This window comes from Nycticebus coucang, chromosome 13 (genome assembly GCF_027406575.1).
Source record: "Nycticebus coucang isolate mNycCou1 chromosome 13, mNycCou1.pri, whole genome shotgun sequence".
In the NCBI taxonomy this organism is placed as follows: Eukaryota; Metazoa; Chordata; class Mammalia; order Primates; family Lorisidae; genus Nycticebus; species Nycticebus coucang.
The window spans coordinates 26,180,868-26,204,110 of record NC_069792.1 but is presented as its reverse complement, the minus strand read 5'-3'; positions in this window follow the sequence as shown (position 1 = coordinate 26,204,110).

The following is a 23,243-nucleotide window of genomic DNA, read 5'->3' as shown; positions in this document are numbered from 1 at the left end:
TCTGTTCACTTAGAATAGTTTCTTTGTTGTATGTCATGGTGAATGAGGAAAGAAAAAAACAGTCATAGGCACTTAGCTGTGAAACAGTTTTCTTCCATAGAAAATGTGTTTGAGAGGTCTTTTTACTGTACACTCTAACTTCTTTAAGCATTTAAATTACAAAATGAAATATAGAAATACTAGAAAATTCCATTTTGAGAAATACATAAATATGATAAAAATATAAGTTAATAACATCTTGAGAAAAAAATTATTTAACATTGTATCTGGATTTGATAACAGAAGAGATCTTGTGATTGGAAACTCAAAGAAATTCAAATATTGTTCAAAACTGATTAGTAGGTACTGATAAAATTAGTATCATAATTTCATATTATTATGACCTGCTCTACCTCTATAATTTTATTTTCAGCCTCTCAAGAAAAGCTCTTTGAGGAGCTAAATTGTGATGGTTATACTATATGAATAATGGGGAGAATTGTAACACTCATTTCCCACATGATAAAGATAAAGATAATTCAGAATCCTGCTGTTTCCTCCAGTTATTCCTTTTTATAAATCAGTTCCTGTAAGTAATGCCCGCTGGATCATTATATATATAAAAGGTCATTTCAATTACTGGCGATTTTTTTTCTCAAGTCTCCAAAATCCTGCTATCTAAAATCTTATTACATAAAAGCAATATGTATTTATTTGGGGGAGTACTGCAAAGCCCAGAGTGATACAGTGATTGGTACAGATCACATTAGGGGGCAGCACGTGAACCTCTGTGCTTATAGAGAAGGCTCAAGAGACATGCTATGGTAAGAAGGTACTGCAGAGAGGCAAACTCATGGTTACGCAGAACACAGACCTCAGGGCACTGCTCAGAACCTGAAGTGATAGATTCCATAACTGAAGCAATATGGAGTAAATAAGTATAGGAAAGTCGGGACAAAGATGTTCATTCTCACCAACATCCAGATTACCTATAACTCTCTTAGACTCAGTCTGTGGGTCATTCTACTGCAGAAAAGTTTCCCTTACTGGAACTGGTTCAGTTCAAAAGCAGAATTGGGCCCTGAAGTCTCAGATACATGGTAATGCAGTCCTAAAAATCTCCAGGTATAAACCGAAAGATGTACAGAAGCTTCATTATACCCTTAAGAGATTAGACAGTTTGGCTTTTCAGAGGGGAAAGGCATGCACTAAGAAGCAGGATGAAAATGTAGGAATAAAATTTCATTGATGGCTTACTTGCTAAAGGAAAGCAGGTGGCCAGGCACAGTGACTCACACCTATAATCCTAGCAGTTTGAGAGGCTGAGATGAGAGGATTACTGGAGTCCAGGAGCATGACACCAGCCTGAGTAGCACAGTGAGACCCGTCTCTACAAAAAAAAATCAAAATGTTAGGTGGACGTGCTGATGCACACCTGGTGTCCCAGCTACTGGGGAAGTTGAGTGGAGAAGATCACAAGAACTCAGGCATTGAAGATTGCAGTGAGCTAAGATTGTGTCGTTATACTTTAGCCTGAGTGACAGAGCAAGAACTTGTCTCAAAAAAAGAATAAGAAAAAGAAAAAACAAGAAATATACATGTGCTTACAGTTTAATTCAAACACATGCAGTACACTAGTAAGAAAAATTATATATACATAATACATCCTAAATCTCATCAACTAGGATTGACCGTGGTCAATGTAAGATAAATATGTGCACAAATGGCCCTTGATGCTTATATTTAAATAAAAGGGATGACAGTGTAATAGCTTAAATATGGCTGAATAGTTAGACAGAAAAAAGCATATCTTGTTTTTTTGAGCTTCACTTTGTCATGCTTTGTACATATTTGATTTTTTAGAAATTGAAAACCCTTGGTAACCCTGTGTCAAGCAAGACTATTGGTACCATTTTTCTAACAACATGTGTTCACAATGTATGCCTGGGTCACATTTCAGAAATTCTCACAGTATTTCAAATTTTTTCACTAATATTACATATGCTATGTTGATCCATGATTAGTAATATTTGATGTAATTGTTTTAGAAGTTCCATGAATCGTGTCTATAAAAGACAGTAAATTTAGCCTATAGAAGATGGTGTGTGTTCTGACTATTGTATCAAGTGGCTCTTCCCTATCTCTTCGCCTGTCCTCAGGCCTCTTTATTCTGTGAGACACAACATAGAAGTTGCCATAGGCAGTGATTACAAAGATGAAATCTGGGCAAAGTAAATTGAAAAACTTCTGAAAAGGATTCACTATTCTGTATGCCATTATGACTATTTATGATTCATGAGAAGTCATAATATCAACATTCATATTTGTTTAGGAAAAGTTGATTTCGGGCGGCGAAATCACTGTGGCTCAGTGAGTAGGGCGCCAGCCCCATATGCTGAGGGTGGCGGGTTCAAACCCAGCCCCGGCCAAACTGCAACAAAAAAATAGCCGGGCGTTGTGGCGGGCGCCTGTAGTCCCAGCTACTCGGGAGGCTGAGGCAAGAGAATTGCGTAAGCCCAAGAGTTAGAGGTTGCTGTGAGCCATGTGACGCCACGGCACTCTACCCGAGCGTGGTACAGTGAGACTCTGTCTCTACAAAAAAAAAAAAAAAAGTTGATTTCAACCTTCATGAATGACTGAGACATTCAAGATGTCAGTGAAGGAAGTTAACTACAAATGTGTTTGCTCGGAAATTAGAAGTAGAGCTTGAAAATGTGTCTGAATTGCTGCTATCTGAATTTATCTCATGATAAAACTTTATTTCTGAGAAGTTTCTTCTTATGGATGAACAAATAAAATGTTTTCTTGAGATGAAATAGATTATTGCTGAAGATGCTGGGAACATCATTGAAATGACAACAAACAATTTAGTATTCCATAAATATAGTTGACAAGGTAGTGATAGAGTTTGAGAGGATTGACTCCAGTTTTGAAAGTTTTACTAAGGGTAAAATGCCAGACATCACTTACCACAGAAAAATCTTCCATGAAAGGAAAAGTCAATTGATGTGGAAAACTTCATTTTTGTCTTATTTTAAGAAATTGCCACAGCCATCTCAGCCTTCAGCAACCACCACCCTGATCAGTCAACAGCCACTAACATTAAGTCAGGACCCTCTGTGAACAAAAAGATTATGGCTTGCCAAAGACCTGGGCAAGCTTTAGAATTTTTTATTAATAAAGTATTTGTAAATAAAGGTTTATGCATTGTATTTTTACACATGATGTTATTATATAGTACAAACATTAACCTTTATATGCATTGGGACACCCACAAAATTTGTGTGATTCACTTTATTGGGATACTTGCTTTATTGTGATTATCTAGAACCTAACTCACAATATCTCCAAGTTATGCCTGAAGTAGATACAATTTATACAAATAAAGTTTAAAAGTTACATTTTACTTGAATTTAAGTAAGAAAAATGAACTTGGGCGGCGCCTGTGGCTCAGTGAGTAGGGCGCCAGCCCCATATGCCGAGGGTGGTGGGTTCAAACCCAGCCCCGGCCAAACTGCAACCAAAAAATAGCCGGGCGTTGTGGCGGGCGCCTGTAGTCCCAGCTGCTCGGGAGGCTGAGGCAAGAGAATCGCGTAAGCCCAAGAGTTAGAGGTTGCTGTGAGCCGTGTGACACCACGGCACTCTACCCGAGGGCGGTACAGTGAGACTCTGTCTCTACAAAAAAAAAAAAAAAAAAAAAGAAAAATGAACTAAACCAACACTAAAGTATATATTAAAGTTCAAATAAATTTTGTTATTATCAGTGTGTTAGCCACTATAGAGATTATTTTCAAAAATCTCATTCCTCTAAGTTTAAGATAAAGATCGTTATGAAAAAATATTAAGTTAGAAGATTACTATTTTAAAAGGTATATGTTTTAGTTTAGGTTCTATTGAGCACTTGCTATGAAATATAAGATGACAAAATTGTCCAAATTATTTGACACATCTAATAAACCCTACTACATTTTACCCTTAATCACAATTAATTTACTCTGTTAAAGTTTAGAACATTTGTAATCTCTTCTGAATGTTTTTTTTACTGTATCTGCAGATCCATTCAAAAAAGTTTTTTTATTGTATTTTTGAATATTGTATTTACTTTTTTCTAATTTCCTCTACATCTAATTTTATATATAATATACATATAATCTATCATAACATTTTCATTTCATTTATATATTTTTTCTAAAATTATTTAAAGGTTTCTTCTTGATTTGTTTTGAGTAATTTTCTCAGGCCTCTTCCTAGTTCCTGTTTTTTTGTTGTTTTTTTTCTTTTTGTGCTTTCAGATATTGCCTTTCTTTCTTTCATTCTTTCTTTCTTTCACTTTACATGTAACTGTCTTCTTTCAATTTGTTAAGCTATGCCAAATCTCTTTTCATCTTACTTTATTGTCTTGTGACATCTTTCAACCCATTTACTTTTCTTTTTTAAAGCAAGTTCTTATTAATGACTACAGTTTTCTTGAGACTGTAGAAAACTTTTGTTTTCAGAGCTCTTGACCTACTTCTTTGTGTGATTTTTCTAATATTCAACTTATCTTTTATCTCTAATTTCCTTTTTTTTCTTTTATTTTACAGCCCATTTGTTGATGCCTTGTTGTTATGTTAATCATTCCTATACCGGTAGGCAGAAATACTTCCTAAAAGATGGTCAAGTCCTAATCCCTGGAATCTGTGAATATGTTACATTACATGAAAATAAAAACTTTAAAACTGAAAGGTTAATGAGTTTAAAAAAGTGATATTATTTTTGATTTTTCAGGATTGGATTCAGTCTAACAATTTGAGATCTTAAAAGCAGAGAACTTTCTCCAGCTGAAGTCAGGGATGCAGGTAAAGTCAAACAGATTTTATTATTTTTTTTATCATTTTTTTTTTAATTTATTTTGCAGTTTTTGGCCAGGGCTGGGTTTGAACCCACCACCTCCGGCATATGGGACCAGCACCCTACTCCTTTGAGCCACAGGCACTGCCCAAAGTCAAACAGATTTTAAATGAGAGGCACAAGGGAAGCATGAGAAGGCGTGCAGGAAGCTCAAGAGCAAAGACCAGTCATAGTCAACAGGGAAGAAGAGCCTCAGCAGGAAAACTGCAAGGAACCAAATCCCGCCAACAACCTAAATGAATTTAAATGTGGATGTTTTCAGTTACAGATATTTAAAAATGTAGCTCTGTCAACATCCTCCTTTCCACAGAGAGAATCCAGCCAAGCCCACCCAGACTTTTAACTTGTAAGATAAATTTTTATTATATTTTGGGGTTAAGTTTGTGGTAACTTATTACAGCAACAATGAAAAGCTAATGCACTTACATATACTTATTTTTGGAGAAATTTGGAGAGGGGCAATTTGCAACTTCTAACCAATTTTATTATTACTAGAACTTTCACTTTGCATCCATTTTCCTTTATATTGGCAGGCATATCTCCCCTCCATTCTGACATGTAAGCATTAAGGTCTTGCTGTAGATCATCTTGCTTTTAGCCAGGAGGGTAGATTGTAGATAGAAATAATATAAAGTTTGCCTGGCTCCTCCAACATCTTCACCTTCTTTTCTTTCCATCAAAGTTAAATTAGTTCTCTGCAGGAATATTTGTTACTTCTCCGGACCTTTAGACCCTTTCTTCAGTTGAGTGGTTCTTGAGAAAGTCTTTCAAGTTTAGAGAAATCTATAATCTGCAGGTGGTCCAGAAAAACACATCACGGGTGGTAGCCTTCTACCACATCCAGGAGAAGATTTGGAGGTTTGTTTTCTAAACTGCAGTTTCTGGTTCTGGTCCTTTCCTTATTTTATTGTGAGAAAGTATTTTTGGTCTACTATTTGCTTTTATTCTTCCTCTTTTGGGAATAATGAAAAACGGCAAAAATATCTCCACATCTCAAACTTTAACCAGAGAATGTGTACATTTTCCTAAGTAGTTCAATGTGGGAAATGAAAAGGAAATGACCCAGTACTGAGAAGGAAAAAATGAGACAGGGAAAAAAACAACATGAAAACAGGAAGTGCTAACCGAACAATGCACTTTCATTTTTATTTTAGATTAAAATTTTACCTTAACCAGAAGTTTCTTAGTTCCAGTAATAATGATCATTACACACAAACACACACACATAAAAATAACAAAAACACTTTTATCAGAATCTGAGAAAAAAAACTTTGACAAAGCAATGTATTTGGTTTAACAAAAAAAAGGATTGTGAATATTATAGAATTTTCATTTGATACCTATATATTTTTAAAGTTTTAGTAAAATTAAGTAAAAATTGATTACCTTCTGAGTACCTGGTCGCAATTTTCTGTCCTGAAGTGCATGAAGGAGCAAAACAAAATGTTCCATGAGGATAACAATTGGAGAGGGAGACAAAATATACAGATAAACAAATGATAACAAATTTTGAACAAGAAGAGAGCAAGCGTTGTCCACAAAGGACCTATTTCAGAGAATGTGTTCAGAAAAGCCCTCTCTAACAAAGCAACATTTAACAGACCTTAGGGAAGAAGTAAGCCAGGCAGAGATAAGAGCAAATGGTATAGCCCTGAGATGTTCAAGGACACAGGAGTCCTTTGTCACTGAAGCAGGAAAAGTGAAAAGAAACATAGCTTGGAGATGAGGTCAGAAAGACAGTGAGTGGCCTGATCTATGAAGCTTTGTGGACAATTATGACCTTGTCTTTTAATCTCACATGAGATAGGAAGCCACTGGAGAATATCAAAGAAAAAAATGTAACTTATGTTTTCTCAGGATCTTCTATGTGAAGATTAGACTGGAATTGGGCAGAGGCAAAAGTAGGAAACCAGTTGGGAGCCCATCCAACTCCAGTGAAGAACAGTGTTGCCTTGTATGAGAGTTGACAGTGATAGAGGCAAAAGGGGGTCAGATTCTGGATGTATCTTCAAGGTAAAACCAACATGATTTGATAGAAGAAGGAACACAGGAAGGAAAGAAATGGTTTGCACATGATAGCTATAACCCAGTTACAACCTAAGAATAGGGGGAAGGGGGAAAGGGAGGGGAGGGAGGGGGAAGGTGGGTAGAGGGAAGGGAATTGGTGGGATTACACCAGCAGTGCATCTTACAAGGGTATATGTGAAACTTGGTAAACGGTCTGTAAAGCTAGTGAATGATGCCCCATGATCATATCAATGTACATAGCTATGATTTAATTAAAAAAAAAAAGAAGAAAGAAAGAAAATCCACTTTCAAGGTACTTGGTGGCCATGTGGAGATGTCAAAGCTTCTCATATCCTAAAGGACAATGTCCATATTCTCTAGTGTGCTATGTAAGATCACACTATATGTTACACTCTAGGCCTTTCTAACCTTATTCATCATCTATATCACTCATATTACGTTCAAGTGCTCATCAGAAGGTGATCAGCCGAATAATTAATTTGACAGTTACAAACTGTATTGAAGAAATATTTTGTATACACGTATACATAAATACATGGAATATTATATAATACACAGAAAGATTCTAACTATAGAAGTATATAGAAGTATGAAATATTACATCATTTGAGACATCATTGAGAAAAGAAAAGAACATTGTGTGATATTGCATAATTCACATTCCGCCCGGAGCGTGCCACACAGAAGTAATGATGACAATATTCAGTCCAATAATACAAAATCAATAGATGTCATTGAACTGCCATCTGAAGCAAATTTAGAATGTCATTTTGTTGATTATTAATTAAATTGGCCTTTGTCAAATTGCAAATAAAAAATTTATTTTTCTTAAAAACCTATATTAATACATCATCTGCTTATAAAATACCAATACAAGTAAAATAAAAGAGATATTAGTGAATAATCCCATCATAAACATTTTTAACAATGAGGTTTAATTTTTTAAAGAAAAATCTGATTGTCTATATACATTTCATAAATAAAGCTTTTGCAGATGGTGTTTTAACTCGTATTGATCATGACCTTGTCATTCAAAGTCTAATTATACTGAACATTGCCCATGTCTCTTGTGTACTAGAAAATCATTATCTAAAATTAATCAGTTCTTCAAGCGTACCATCCTAATTATTGAAATAGTATACACTTTAAATATATATATACACACACACACATACACACATGTATTAACTTCAAATACCTTATTTGTATGAATCACAGTATTAATATAAGGGTAAATGCATAATATAATTTTATATCTTAAACTATAACTACAAAAAGGACACAGATGAAGTGCCCCTTACTGTTTCTGACAAACATTACATATCACGAGTTAATAATAATTGGCAATTAATTATACCAGCTAAAATCCTTGGTGTTTAGTATATCCCAGTAACTGTTCTAAATACCCTGTCTTCTTTTAACAAATAATTATGTAGCACTGACTCTGTGTAAGCACTATTGCAAGTACTTGCCAATTCTTACTTTGTTTAATCCTTACAATCCCAGGAGACAAGACTGTTATTGCCACCTCTATAGAAATGAGAGAAAAGGAGTAAGAAAAGCTATCAAAACTGTGTGTAATCCTACTCCACATAAATATTATATAATATGGTAGTGTGGTAGGCAGAATTTTGAAATGGACTCTGAGACTCCTCCCCTTAAGCATTAGAAGGACTTGCAGTATGTTGAGATTTCCAAAATGCAACCAAGAAGAGATTATCCTGATGCGCCTGACCTAATAACATGAAACTTTTAAAACAGAGTCTAAGTTATTGCCCATCTTTTAAAGATTCCAAGCAACAGTGAGGGTCACCTGCTAGCTCTGAAAAGCAAACTGTGGTGTTATGGAGAGGACAACATGGCAGGAACTACAGGTGGTCACCAGAGGCTAAGGGCCGTGGTCCTATAGCTAACTAAGAACTGAATTCCAGCAACAACCAGTAAACTTGGAAAAGGACCCATGCCTCAAATAAGAATTGCATCCCTGGCTGATAACTTGATTTTAGCCCAATTACGCCGTAAATAGAGAAGCCAGCTAAACCATCCCTGTACTCTTGACCCAAGAAAACCGTGAGATAACAAATATATGTCATTTTAAACAACTAACTTGTTATGTAGCAATGGAAAACTAATTAGATTTGCCTAGTTTTTACCTTAACTATCATCCTTACATGCATATGGGGTCGTTTTATCCACCGTGTATTTCTCCAGTGTCAATAAAGTACAGATTTCTAAACACCGACATGATTAGCTTCACCAAGACACTGCTCTGAAATGAGTTACGTGTCACTGTTTAGATGCTGGGTACTAAATGAATAACTTTCCACTTTACAAAGAAGACGACATACTAAGTTGAGAATCGCTTTAAACTGCATAGAGCCTATGGATCAGTTAGGCTAAATTCCCAGCATAATAAATTATAAATAATACAGAGTGAGTCTCTGACGCCTCTCTACAACGTGATCTCACCTCATGGGGAAGGTGATAGATAGATTTGCACTGTCTCTTATCCGAGTCATTTCAAGCTCCTTTTCATTCTCAGATATATATATTTAGTCTTTCTGTCTACACTGGAGCAAAATTCACAGTGAGTGTGTTCTCCTCTGGCTCCGTGTCTGCCCTTCCCACCTGTGTGCAGTCCTAGGCAGTGTGCAAGCACGAGAACTTGGTTCTCCTTGACAGTACACGCTCTGAAATGTCAGCCCGTGTTGCCCGGACAATGAGTAGACTTGACCCGCTGCTTTTCACATTCTGCTTTGTCTTCACCTTTAATTTTGCTGTAGTTAAGGGAGGTGTCTCTGTTTAGTACCATCTGAAACACTTTTATACACTTTAACAGAAATGTGTTGCAGGTTTAACAGTTTCTTCTTACAGATATTAAGGTTTTACTGTTGATGTTATCCAGCAATCCTATTTGCTCTAATGTAACCTCCTGGCTTGAGGTAGAGACATGAAGTCCCTGCCTCCTGTGTGGCCTCGGAGCCCATCTAACAATTAGCTGTGCACTGCTTACCATAGTTCTGCTACTATTGTCTTCAAATATCATTTAAACTTTTAGTATTAATAGGTTGTATATGTTTATGTCTGTGTCGTAACCAGGTTGAATTCCTACCTCTTTTTCCTAAGAGATAAAAGAATTCCTTTTATTTGGGAAAACATAAAAAAAAGAAGTCTACTTCTTTCTTCGTCTTTCTGTATTTGTACATTTAAGAATAATTACTACTACTCAAGACAAGATCCATAGTTTAATGCCTAATTGTAAGTACACGAGTGAATCCGTGTTTATGTCAAAAACCTTGTTCCACTACTTACTTCTCTTTCTCCTTGTTTCTTCCTGAAAATTTGAAGAGCTTTTTTTCTTTGACCTCTGACTGAGCAAGACTATAAAGATAAGAGCTACATTTTTCTTTAAGATATATCTGGAGAGCAAAACACTCCACAGGACGCTTTATGACACCCTCCAGCATCTTACAGGTCTCACAGGCAGAAACTTTGTTGAGTAAAAAGCAAGGCTGAATTGAGATTTCCTTGGTAGCCTAGATCTTTTTAAGGCAGAAAGGAAAAGATGTCTGAAAAAAAGTTCTATTCTCATTAAAACCCTCTACTCCTGTCCTACAGATGCTGTAATTACTAGTGTTGAAACTCACGTAATTCCAGAAACTAAAAATAACAAAATGTTCTGTAATTTAGTGCAATGAACTTCTAAGCATACTTAGATGTTATTTTCTATTCCTAACTGATATGGCTTTTTGTTAAGGAATCTCTTTTAATACAGTAGAAAATAATATCATTAGGCATAAAAATGTGAAATTTGGTAATTTAGAAGTTGGTGTTTTCTGAGACTGGGTGCAGTGGCTCATGCCTGTAATCCTAGCACTCCAGGAGAGTAAGACAGGAGGATGATTTGAGGCCAGGAGTTCGAGACCAGTCAGAGTAAAGGTAGATCTCATAGCTGCTAAAAATGGAAAAATTAGCCAAAATGAGAAATATTGGGGATTTGGGGGTAGAGGGAAGTAGTTCAACTATTATTTATTTGTACGGACTTTTATATATACAGAAGAAAATCATATTCAAATTTATGAATTTTCATTTGGCAAAGTGACTTACTGTCATCTTACTAGTTATCTTTGATCAGATCTTTTGAACATTTTTTAGTTGAATTGTCATCATGGGAAACAAATGAGACCATTTTGTATGTTTTCTCCATATAGTAATAAAAACAAAACTGACCAATTTGCTATAAATGATCACAGTTTTACTTTCCAATAGTAAAGCAATCATCTCAGTATATAAGCATCTTCCTAGAATTATCATTAGAAACACAGAGAACAGTGAGAAGAAAACTCTTCCCTGTCTATTATGAAAAAAAAAAAAGAAATTATTCTAAGATATTTAAGTTTCTGGTATTTTTCATGGTTATTGCTATATGTTTAATCTTAGAAAGGTTCAATTCTCATTTAAATATCACCTCCCATCAATCACCAGTGCTTTCCTTCCAGGGTCATTGAGAACATGATAATTCACTATGTCATTTGAAGGTGTACTGGCCTACTTTTGCTAGTTAATTTCAAGAGAAGGATCAGATGTTCCATGCTTTTTGTAATTGATTTGACGATAGAGCTTTACTAGATCCCCATGACATGATCTGAAGGAAGCAAAGGCTCAAGGTCATTATTGAAATGAAAGTTCCTCCAATTTATTAGTTGCCTTAACTGAATTGTCTGTTTCTGTCACCTATTTTAGGGCAGTCGACATAGAACAGAATAATATTGAATTTCAAATATGAAAAACATGATCGTATATAATTAAAAATAATCACAATTTCAGAGCTAAGTACTTTTTCTTTAATACCCATAGTATATTTTATTTTAGCCTATTTTTCAAAGTCTTTTGATTTCCTTGTTCACTTTCAGTGAAGCTGGACACATGATTGGAATAATATTTCCTATATTTTATGATAATCTTCCCTTTGTTCCTCTCACCTGAAATAGTTCTAATATAGAGATTTATGTATTTTAAATATGTTTTCTGCACAATTTCATCTCACTTATAACCTTAAACACCCTGATAGAAAAATTAGTAAAGTGATGGCTTTTTTTTTTCAAACACATCTAAAGTCAATGTAGGACTTAGTTTTTATAATAATCGCAGGTAGTTATTAGCAGTGATCAATTGTCATTTATCTTTTTGATTTACTAAAAAGGAACATGAGAAATTAGTGAATTTAGTTTTTCTGGAGATTGTAGAACTGAAAAGGATTCCAGAGATCAATCGATCTAGTTACTGATTTTCAAACTCATAATTGAAGGCATGTATACAGAGGCATAAGGAGAAATAGAAATGATCAAAAAATACGTTTGAATTGCATTTCATAATTACTCTACAGTATTATCATTGTCATACATAAAGTTTCCTATATTCATTCAAAACTTTTCTAATTAGCCATTCGTCTGTCGTCTTTAGAGAAAGTTCTATTCATGTCTCTTGCCCATTGATATATGGGATTGTTGGCTTTTTTCATGTGGATTAATTTGAGTTCTCTATAGATCCTAGTTATCAAGCTTTTGTCTGATTGAAAATATGCAAATATCCTTTCCCATTGTGTAGGTTGTCTCTTTGCTTTGGTTATGGTCTCCTTAGCTGTACAGAAGCTTTTCAGTTTAATGAAGTCCCATTTGTTTATTTTTGTTGTTGCTGCAATTGCCATGGCAGTCTTCTTCATGAAGTCTTTCCCCAGGCCAATATCAAGACGAATGGCTAACAAACACATGAAAAAATGTTCATCATCTCTATATATTAGAGAAATGCAAATCAAAACAACCCTGAGATATCATCTAACCCCAGTGAGAATGGCCCACATCACAAAATCTCAAAACTGCAGATGCTGGCGTGGATGTGGAGAGAAGGGAACACTTTTACACTGCTGGTGGGACTGCAAACTAGTACAACCTTTCTGGAAGGAAGTATGGAGAAACCTCAAAGCACTCAAGCTAGACCTCCCATTTGATCCTGCAATCCCATTACTGGGCATCTACCCAGAAGGAAAAAAATCCTTTTATCATAAGGACACTTGTACTAGACTGTTTATTGCAGCTCAATTTACAATCGCCAAAATGTGGAAACAGCCTAAATGCCCACCAACCCAGGAATGGATTAACAAGCTGTGGTATATGTCTACCATGGAATACTATTCAGCCATTAAAAAAAAGGGAGACTTTACATCCTTCGTATTAACCTGGATGGACGTGGAAGACATTATTCTTAGTAAAGCATCACAAGAATGGAGAAGCATGAATCCTATGTACTCAATTTTGATATGAGGACAATTAATGACAATTATGGTTATGAGGGGGGAAACAGAAAGAGGGAAGGAGGGAGGTGGGTGGGGCCTTGGTGTGTGTCACACTTTATGGGGGCAAGACATGATTGCAAGAGGGACTTTACCTAACAATTGCAATCAGTGTAACCTGGCTTATTGTACCCTCAATGAATCCCCAACAATAAAAAAAAAAAAAAACTTTTCTAATTATGCAATTTATCCTTTTTTAGCAACACATATACAGTAGTAACTTACCGTTTACAAACTTTTTATATTCTGATCATATATCAATTTTTATTCTTCTATTTTATAGACAACAGCACCTAATTTTCCCTTTCCTATCTTTGTGAGATATGTTTTCCATACCTAGCATATTATTTTTATAGCTCTCCTTGGAACCCTTTTCAATCTTCCCAAAATTCCGTTGGCTGGGAATATGTAACCATCTTGCTCACTCTTTCTTTGTGGCTGTAGCTCTCTGTTTGAAGTCTTCTGTTGGTAATTGACAAAAATGTTACGAGTTTGTTTTATCTCTGTTCTTGGTTTATATCTTTCACACTAATGTTAATATCAAATATTCTACAACATTTTAATCTTCATGTTCTCCGCATATATAGCAGTCCAATTCATAAACAACAGCTGCCTTAGAAGAAATAGTGGGCAGACATGTCAGTCTGTTTACAACTGAAGAATTAAATGTTAAATGAAGCTGAACAAAAACCAAAGCTAATGATATTTGTCTGACCATAATTCTCATTTTTGGAACTTTGCTTTAGAAAGTTATGTTAAAATTGATCATATATCTGCATATTAAAGTGAATATATAATAAAAGATTATGGTCATGTGCGGTGGCTCATGCCAATAATTCTAGCACTCAGGGAAACCAAGGCAGGTAGATTTCCTGAGCTCAGGAGTTCAAGACCAGCCGGAACAAGACAGAGACCTCATCTCTAAAAAAAAACCCCCAAATAGCCGAGCCTTGTGGAGGGAGCCTGTAGTATCAGCCACTCTGGAGGCTGAGGTGAAAGAATCGCTTGAGCCCCAGAGTTTGAGATGGCTGAGCTATGACACCTGGACACTATACCAAGAGTGACAAAGTGAAACTATGTGTCAAAAAAAAAAAAGATAGATCACCCTTTTGGCCATAATATTTCAGGTTTTTGTATGTACTAAGACCTAATTCTCAGGATCTAAAAATACTTAATTCTCAAAATTATAAATGTTAATATTTTGTCCTGGCACTGTGGCTCACACCCGTAATCCTAGCACTCTGGGAAGCTGAGATGGCTGTTGTACCTTACAAGGGTATATGTGAAACTTGGTAAACAGTCTGTGAAGCTAGTGAATGATGCCCCATGATCATATCAATGTACACAGCTATGATTTAATAAAAAAAAAAGAAAAAATAGAAACATTAGTCACGAGTTGTGGCATGTCCCTGTAGTCCCAGCTAACTGGGGACCTTGAGGCAGGAAGATCCTTTGACTCCAGGAGTTTGAGGTTGCCATGAGGTAGGCTGACTTCACGCTCTCTCGCCTGGGCAAGAGAGTAAGAGAATGAGACTCTGTCTTACAAAAAAAAAAAGAAAGGAAGAAAGAAAGAAAGAAACAGTTACTACTTGCTGTCATTTTAAACATCCACATTACTGTTAGCAGCGATTGTTGGCTTCATTGTCTAGTTCTGTAACTGTATAATCTTATGCTATTATCTGCTTGTTTCCTTTCACCTGTGTCTATAAACAGAGATTCCACATTGGTCTTTCTTTACAGAAGCAGGTATGTGGACACCAAATGTACATACACATAGGTATAATAAACACATTTGCATATGAACACATTCCCTCTTTTATAAAAAATACATAAACATGTAAATGCACAACACAGACACGCATATGTCTGTAAAGACACAGAAGAGTGTGTGAAGTTTCCATTGGAAGAAGAAATGAAAATGTTAGTGTTCATTGGGACTTTTATGATTTTATTACAGCGTAACCCATATCTTGCTTTATAAAAGTCATTGTTTTAAAAATATTAGTTCACTTTATCCCATAATCATTGTATGCGATAGATACGTAGCCACATTTCATAAATAAGAAGACAGGCTGAGGAAAAGAAAGAAAATTGTTTGAGATATCATGACAACCAGTGCAGGCATTGGCTTGAGTTCAGGGATAATTAGCTCCAAGACAAATGTTCTTCACTGCCACTCTCCTGCATATTTTCTCGATCATGTGCTTATACATACTTCAATTGCTTTTCAGAATTAAACACATTGATAATTTTCATGCCAAAACACTACACTAATTTAAAGTTACAAAACTCCATATTATTCATCTGTAATGATGGTTTTGCAAACAACTATTATGTTTTAGTTTCCACATACTTCCTCAAGGATAAGAATTAGTTATTTATGTATGAAAGAGAAGTTCAAGGTACATCAGTGACTGGAACAGTTTATATTGCACTAACAAGGATAGATAATGTTTTCAATGTCATTATCTTCCTTATAAACAGAAAATGCTCAAGGTTGCAGTAGCATACAGGATAGATTTTCATAAAATAAAACCTTGATCTTTGGCTAATACTTTTAATGGCATATCTTAAGTACTCTTTTTTCTATTGTTTTCCCCACCGTAATAGCCTTAATTCAAGATCTCTCTCGCATTGACCCCTCTTCTCTGGCCCCATATGCTTAAGTTTTATAGTTCATTTCACACTTATTGAAAGTATAGTAGTTTGACCTCTTCTCTTTGTCTTCAGTACAATATGTATCACATAGATATTGAATACGTATAATTGTATGTATGAATTATACATGCATATACGTGTGTAAAACAAATATTTAAATAAATAGAATAAACATATGTGTTTCTTCATGACATTTGTCTTAACGTTCATTTGTAATAATGATTTATCATAATCTAGTCTGCTCCATTCATGCTATACTTCATGGCGAATCTAATCTAACAGCTTGCAATAGTTAAACCACAAAATATCACTTGTTTATTAAAACAGATATTTTCTTCTTGCTAATATGAGAAGAAATCTAATGCTAGCTTTACCAGAGTGTGTGTATGTGTGTTTGAGGATCAGGGGGTTGCCCAAAAGCCTTTTCATCTGGTATTCCTACCAGTAACAAGTTGCTTCCAAAGTTATCAATGGTCTCCATTCTAGGCTCCCAGAACGAAAAAAGAATCCGGAAGATGCCCCACAGGGGATTGTTCTGCAGCACGGAAGTGGTACCTGTCCCCTCGGCTCATAATCTGTTGATTAGAATGATTAGAATGTAGCACACGAACTATCAGTGATAAGAAAACCTGGAAAACATAGTTTAATTTTATGCACACAAGGAGAAGAAACAGCCGGTTTCTACCTTAGAAACTTTAAGGACTGAAATTGCTCTAGATAGAACCTATAACTCTTCCACAGCTAGATAGAAATATTCTCAGATAGAACATAAGAAGTTCTCTGAAATTTGTTGATAGGGTGTTAAAAAACAAATAATGCAAGTGAAAGTGGAACATCCTATCACAACCTCGTATTGTTGGGTTGGCAAACGCTATCATGTTGAAATCTTTTTATAAGTTTGTCCCTCTCCCTTTTTTCAGTTTAACATGGAGCCTCAGCTATGAATTGTCATAAAAAAAGAAGTAGCAGCCTGAAAGCACAGAACTAGCTGCATTGATCTCCGTGCCTCTCTAATCTTAAAATTTATCCTTAATCGGAATATAAATCAAATCTTTGAGATTAAAAATGCTGTCTCCATATTTCAACAGAGTATGCTTAGAAGAAAATTATTCCGCAAGTTCGTTTTTGCCAGCTGGCATTAATGTCAATTATTCAGGAATTTTTCTTTTCTCACAGGAAAACAAAAATATTTTGTATACTATCAGAAAGTTTTCAGAAATACAGATTTATTAACATTTTTAACAACATTGCCTCTAGATGTATGTGAAGAAAGTAAAATATTTTTCATCAACAGAGCATTTGAACATGTTACAGTTTTAACAATGATAAAAATGAATATGAATTCCAAGTTCAAAATATAGTTGTGTGTTGGCCCTGAACAGGGTGACAACTGACTAAGAGAAGAAGAGGAGAAAGACGAGAGACTGTGGGAAGTTCCAGGCAGAGATGCTCTCCTAACAAAAATGTTGTGTACACAGAGACTGAGGTTCAAAGACATTAAAAACTTTGGGCAAGGGCACGGGGATGAATTTGTAAATGCATCTACCTGATTCCAGGGTTTTCCTATTTGAGAGATTGTGAAGACATTAGTATCTTACTTATCACCCTGTATTTTGGTGAAATAATAAAAATAAACTCCAAATAGAGTTTATTATCTATTTCCCCAATGCTTTTTATCCCCTTTGCACCCCCAAATGCATATTTTGTAGACAGTATGACTGCAAACTCTTTTTATTTAAAGATTAATTACATGATCCATCAGGAAAAGAGATAAAGGACATACATTGTCATTCACATGATTTCCTATTAGAGATATGTCACTCTGTTCCTAACCTATAATAACCTCTATTTGGAGTCTATTGTATGTACAGGTCAAACTGGACAAGCTAAACAGAAGGACTGTGTAAACCAGAGCACAGGGCATTATCAGACTGAATCTTAAAAGTATATTCTCTTCAAAAGAGGCAATTATGCCTCGTGCTTAAACATCAGTCAGCATTTGGACCTTTGTTAGCTCTTACTCTAACACAATTCCAGCCATTTTAACATTTTAAAATATGCTGTAATGGCATTTTTCCAACTTAAATGTATTGTTTTGAAATAGAAGCTATTTCCTTCCATTATCAATATGCATTAAAACTGTGGAACACAAACTAAAATATGGCATTTGTAATTTTAAGTGAAACTATTTTTGCATAATTACTTGGTTCGCCAATGCAAAATGTGTAATACAAATTTTCCAAACCATATAAATATTCATGAACTGTTTATTCTACTTACAATGTAATCTGAATGCATGTTGCTGTCCTCTGGATTGAGAGTTTTTTTAAATACGTGTCCTCTTTGATATGTGCATTTGAATTTCAAAAGGACAGAAAGAAAATCATATCCTAAAGTATGTAACTATTTTGAATACTGCATTTCTGTTGGCTATTTTGTGTATTACTGTTAGTGCCCAGCACACGGAGGATACAAAGAGGAGGAGGGACCTGGAGAGGTTGAAATGATTGCTGAGTAAGATCAGAAATATGATGAAAGGGACACATACGTACTATTAGCACCGTGGGAAAGGATCTAAACCGGATAGATGAGTTAGGTAAACAGTCTGATAAAGGAGAATCTTAGTTTTTGAAAATAACAAGCACTGGGTAGGTGAAATTTTTAAATAAGGGTATAAAGTTATTTATTAGCTTGATAATGATACTTCTTTATTCATATAGCGAACAATAGTTATATTGGCTTTAAGATTATCCACATGTATATAATACCTGCATTATATTAATAGTAAAGAAGTATTTAACAAAAGGCCAAAGGCTGGTCCCAAGCTTCGATTTTATTTTTGTCCTCCCGAGACAGGTTCATAGGTCTTCCAACTTGTCTGTCGGATTCCGTGTCAGGATTGCCTTTATGACTCTTTGAAAAAAGAGGGAAATTCAGAAAGAGGGGAAGCTTAAAGAGGTAGATTTAAAGACGCATCTAAGAGAAGTAAAATAGCGAAGACCAGTTTTTTTTTTTTGTTTGTTTTGTTTTTTTTATTGTTGGGGATTCATTGAGGGTACAATAAGCCAGTTACACTGATTGCAATTGTTAGGTAAAGTCCCTCTTGCAATCATGTTTTGCCCCCATAAAGTGTGACACACACTAAGGCCCCACCCCCCTCCCTCCATCCCTCTTTCTGCTTCCCCCCCCCATAACCTTAATTGTCATTAATTGTCCTCATATCAAGATTGAGTACATAGGATTCATGCTTCTCCATTCTTGTGATGCTTTACTAAGAATAATGTCTTCCACTTCCATCAAAACAGAGTCTCAAGCTGTTGCCTTTGGTAGAGTGCACTGACGTCACAGCTCACAGCAACCTCCAACTCCTGGGCTTTGGTGATCCTCTTGCCTCAGCCTCCCGAGTAGCTGGGACTACAGGCGCCCACCACAACACCTGGCTATTTTTTTTGTTGCAGTTCGGCCACCCGCCACCCTTGGTATATGGGGCTGGCACCCTACCCACTGAGCCACAGGCGCCGCCCAGCAAATACCAGTTTTAAGGAAAAAAAGTTTTTCTTAGTTGTTCACAATCTCTAGTCAGTCAGTGATCTAATCTTGTGACTTTTTGTTGTTTTTATCGTTGAGACGGGGTCTTGCTCCGTTCCAGGCTGGCGCACAGTGGCACCATCACGGTTCACTGCAGCCTCACACTCCCGGGCTCAAAGGCTCTTCCTGTTTCAGGCTCCCAGGTAACAAGGTAAAATAACTGGCCTTGGGCAGGTGAAGTTTTTAAATCAGGGTAGAAACTTATTCATAGCTAAGACTACAGTTGTTGCATGCCACCACACCTGGCCGACGGCTGAAGTTTGAAGATAACACCTTGATTATCTCTTTGCCATCAAGACATCTGGATTGTCTCCAGGTGAAGAGCAACCAGGGACATTCTCCTTCCCCAGTTTTAATCAGCCTCATCACCCTTACAAGAATCTGAGAAAATCCATCAAAAGTCATTATGTAAGAGAGATTAAAGTTCTCTTTATTGCATAGTTTATTTGAATTCTATTTTCTTATAAATGATATTTGACACTTGGGGTTTTGGGAGGCTGAGTAAACTTGAAAGTCACACATTATAAGTACCATGCTCAAATGTTTAGGAAAGCATTCATTGTGACTTTTGTCCTTTTTATTCCATTAGGGTACTATTCTTCTGCCTGGTACATAAAATCTGAAAGTTTGTCTAGAATATAAATGCTTTGCATTACTGATTTAGGGTAATGCTTAATAAAAAAGCATAAGGGAATTCAAAATACCACTATGTAGCATAGGTCAATTTCATGCTGCTGTAAACCCTGCAATTATATTGGAGTCCACTTTCCCATATTTAAAAACAGAGCCAGGTGTCAGAAGTCACAACCAATCAGATTCAAACTTTTTTTTTCCTCTATTCAAACCTTGAGTATACTTCTCAAGCCCTCCCTCTTGCAGTGTTCTAAGTCAGTCTCTCATTACCACTAAAATTTCCCACATAAAATAATATCTTAGTTCTGCTTAAATTCCCTTGAATTTTTTCTTCTTTTGTTTTGGCTCTGTAAAATGTTCACACAGAGCAGACAGGCCTGCTGTGTCAAGAGATCATTCAAAAACCCATCAGACTGTAAACTGAATGCACTCTTATCTCAGAAGGATGAAGGACAGAGCTGCCCTACTGGGATTTGAAGTGTTGGTTCCAGAAAGTCTAGATATTTCAAACAAGACGCTTACACAACCCGTTTTTCTCTGGCCTTCTGACTGAATGCACTAATTCATTTACCATTCAAAGTATCCTTCTATAATTTATGCCACACACTGATATGTATTTAACTTTCTCAAATGCCTTGAATATCATTTGCTTGAAGGACATTGTACACAATAAACCATAATGCATTTTTAAGAAGCATCTTGGAAGCAAAATAAATATAAATTGAAGAAAAATACTTATTAATAAGCATTTATATGGCACTTCATGTTTACAGATGGTTTTAGAGTCATTTTTTATTAGTTTAATGTGCCAAGTCTCTCTGGGCTTAAAGTGCATCTCCGGAGTTTACCCCCCTGGAGTCTAGACTTAAGGGGTCAAATGATGTAAAGACAGTCTTTCTGGAAAAGTGGTATCCTAAAGCCATTATAGAAATTTTAATGTGATGAATGAGAATACATCCATGACACAATTTTCACTTAAATGTCTGGTTGTGAGGAAATAGGAAGAATAAATACACAAGGATATTAGTAGCTTTACAAGAGTAACTGCGTCTTATGTTAGCGTGAGGGTCACAGAAACTCACTTGGCTTCTTGCCCACATTTGTAGATCTAGGTCTTACAGAATAACATCCTTGGGATCTGTTAAGTGTCTCCTATGGTTCTTGTGTAAAAACTCAGCTAAAGACGTATATATTTTGTTCTGTGTCAGGGATACTCTTGCTATTTCAGAAGTATTCCACATTCCAGACTGATGGCTTCTATTTTTCAGAATCATTTCACTCCTCCATGTCACTTCTCATTCTGAAGACATGTCAATTGCCAGTAAGTTCTGGAGAAAAAGCATTTATACTTTCAGGAATATTTATTCGATAGAGTCTGAAGGCAGATGGCAACATAGTGAAATTCTGCAACAGGACTGCAAGGTAAATGATAGTGTCTTAATCAGATCTGTCTATCCCAAGATTCCAATATTTGCCTACCATCTATATTTTTATATCCATTGCTCACAATATTCTGATGGTATATTTGATATTACTTCCAAGGTGTATATAAGATAAGTTCAAATATATTTTCGTTGAGAAGACTTTTCTAAAAAATTTTCAAAGAAAGTCATTATCACCAAGTAATATACAGTGACATGTGATCTTAATTTGCTCAAATAATTTTTGTAAATGGTGTATTTTGTGATCACATTTAAAAATTGAAATAAGAATGAACATTCATATGTATTTTGTGATTAGTTAAAAATTAATAAATCTGGTGCCCAGGCATGGTGGCTCATTCCTATAATCCTAGCACTCCCGGAGGCCAAAGTGGGTCAATTGTTTGCGTTCACAAGGTGGAGACCAGCCTGAGCAATAGTGAGACCCCCATTTCTACTGAAAACTAGCCAGACATTGTGGCAGGCACTGTAGTCCCAGCTACTGGGGAGGCTGAGGCAAAAGGATTGCTAAAGCCCAAAAGTTTGAGATTGCTGTGAGCTATGATCCCATAGCACTCTACCCAGGATGACAGACTGAGACTCCGTCTCAAAAAAAAAGTAATAAAATCCTCAAAAACTACTTGTTTCAGAGTCAATCTCATTTTATTTGTTTTCTTTTCAGTGGTGAGATAGGATTTTATTAGATAAAAAGGAATACAGAGAGGGTAAAAAGTGCCAGAGCTTCTGGCAGAGGGAAAGACCCAAGTGCAGAGTATCCATCAATCTTATTTTAGTTTTGTAATTTTTCTCTAAAGATCAAATTATACTTTATCATCTCTCTGTAAACCTTACAATTATATCTAAAATCTTCTAAAAAATCATAAAGATATTAGCTATATGAAAATCAACGAACAAGGCCAGCAAAATTCAGGGATGAAATTTGGGAAAGATTTCTAAAACCTAAAAACAAAAACCAAAACTCTGACTATAGTCTTTAATATATCAAACTAAAAAATATACATAATCCATTATATTTTTATTTATTAATAATTTTTTGAGATCTCTTAAATTGAACAATTTTTCTAGAAACTGCTCCATTTCAGAACAGGTTGGGAAATCAAAGAGCAACAACATGTGTTATGTTTGTATGTGTGTATAAAGAGGAGGGAACCTGCTATAAAAATAAATTCAATTTAATATGAATTTATTAAGCACCTACCTGCTACAAGACAATTTGGTGATCCATCCACTTTTCCTATAGGTATGTCCTCCCTCACCCTGTTGGTACTGCCCTACTAAAGCGACATCATCTCTCTGCTGGATTATTGTAATAATTTTCTACCCAGTTTCCTTATTCTAGAGTTGCCCTTTCCAATCTATTCTCTACACTGCCCCTCAAGGGTTGTTCTGACAGATCTATCTAAATATAAAACTCTCTCATTCAAATATCTTTAATACATCTTCATCCCCATAGGACAAAACATAAACCCTGAGCTTTTCAGGTTCTTTCTCTTCACAGACCCCACTCTTCCAAAGAACTTGTTAAAACGGTGTAAGTCACGTTGGTTGAGATGAGAGACTACTGACCAAAATTATAAATTGACTGAGCAATGTCCAGCATGCTGCCATTAATGTCCAGAACGATGGTTCCCTAGACTGCTAACATTTGTATGGCACATTCTTTTTCAATTACCTTT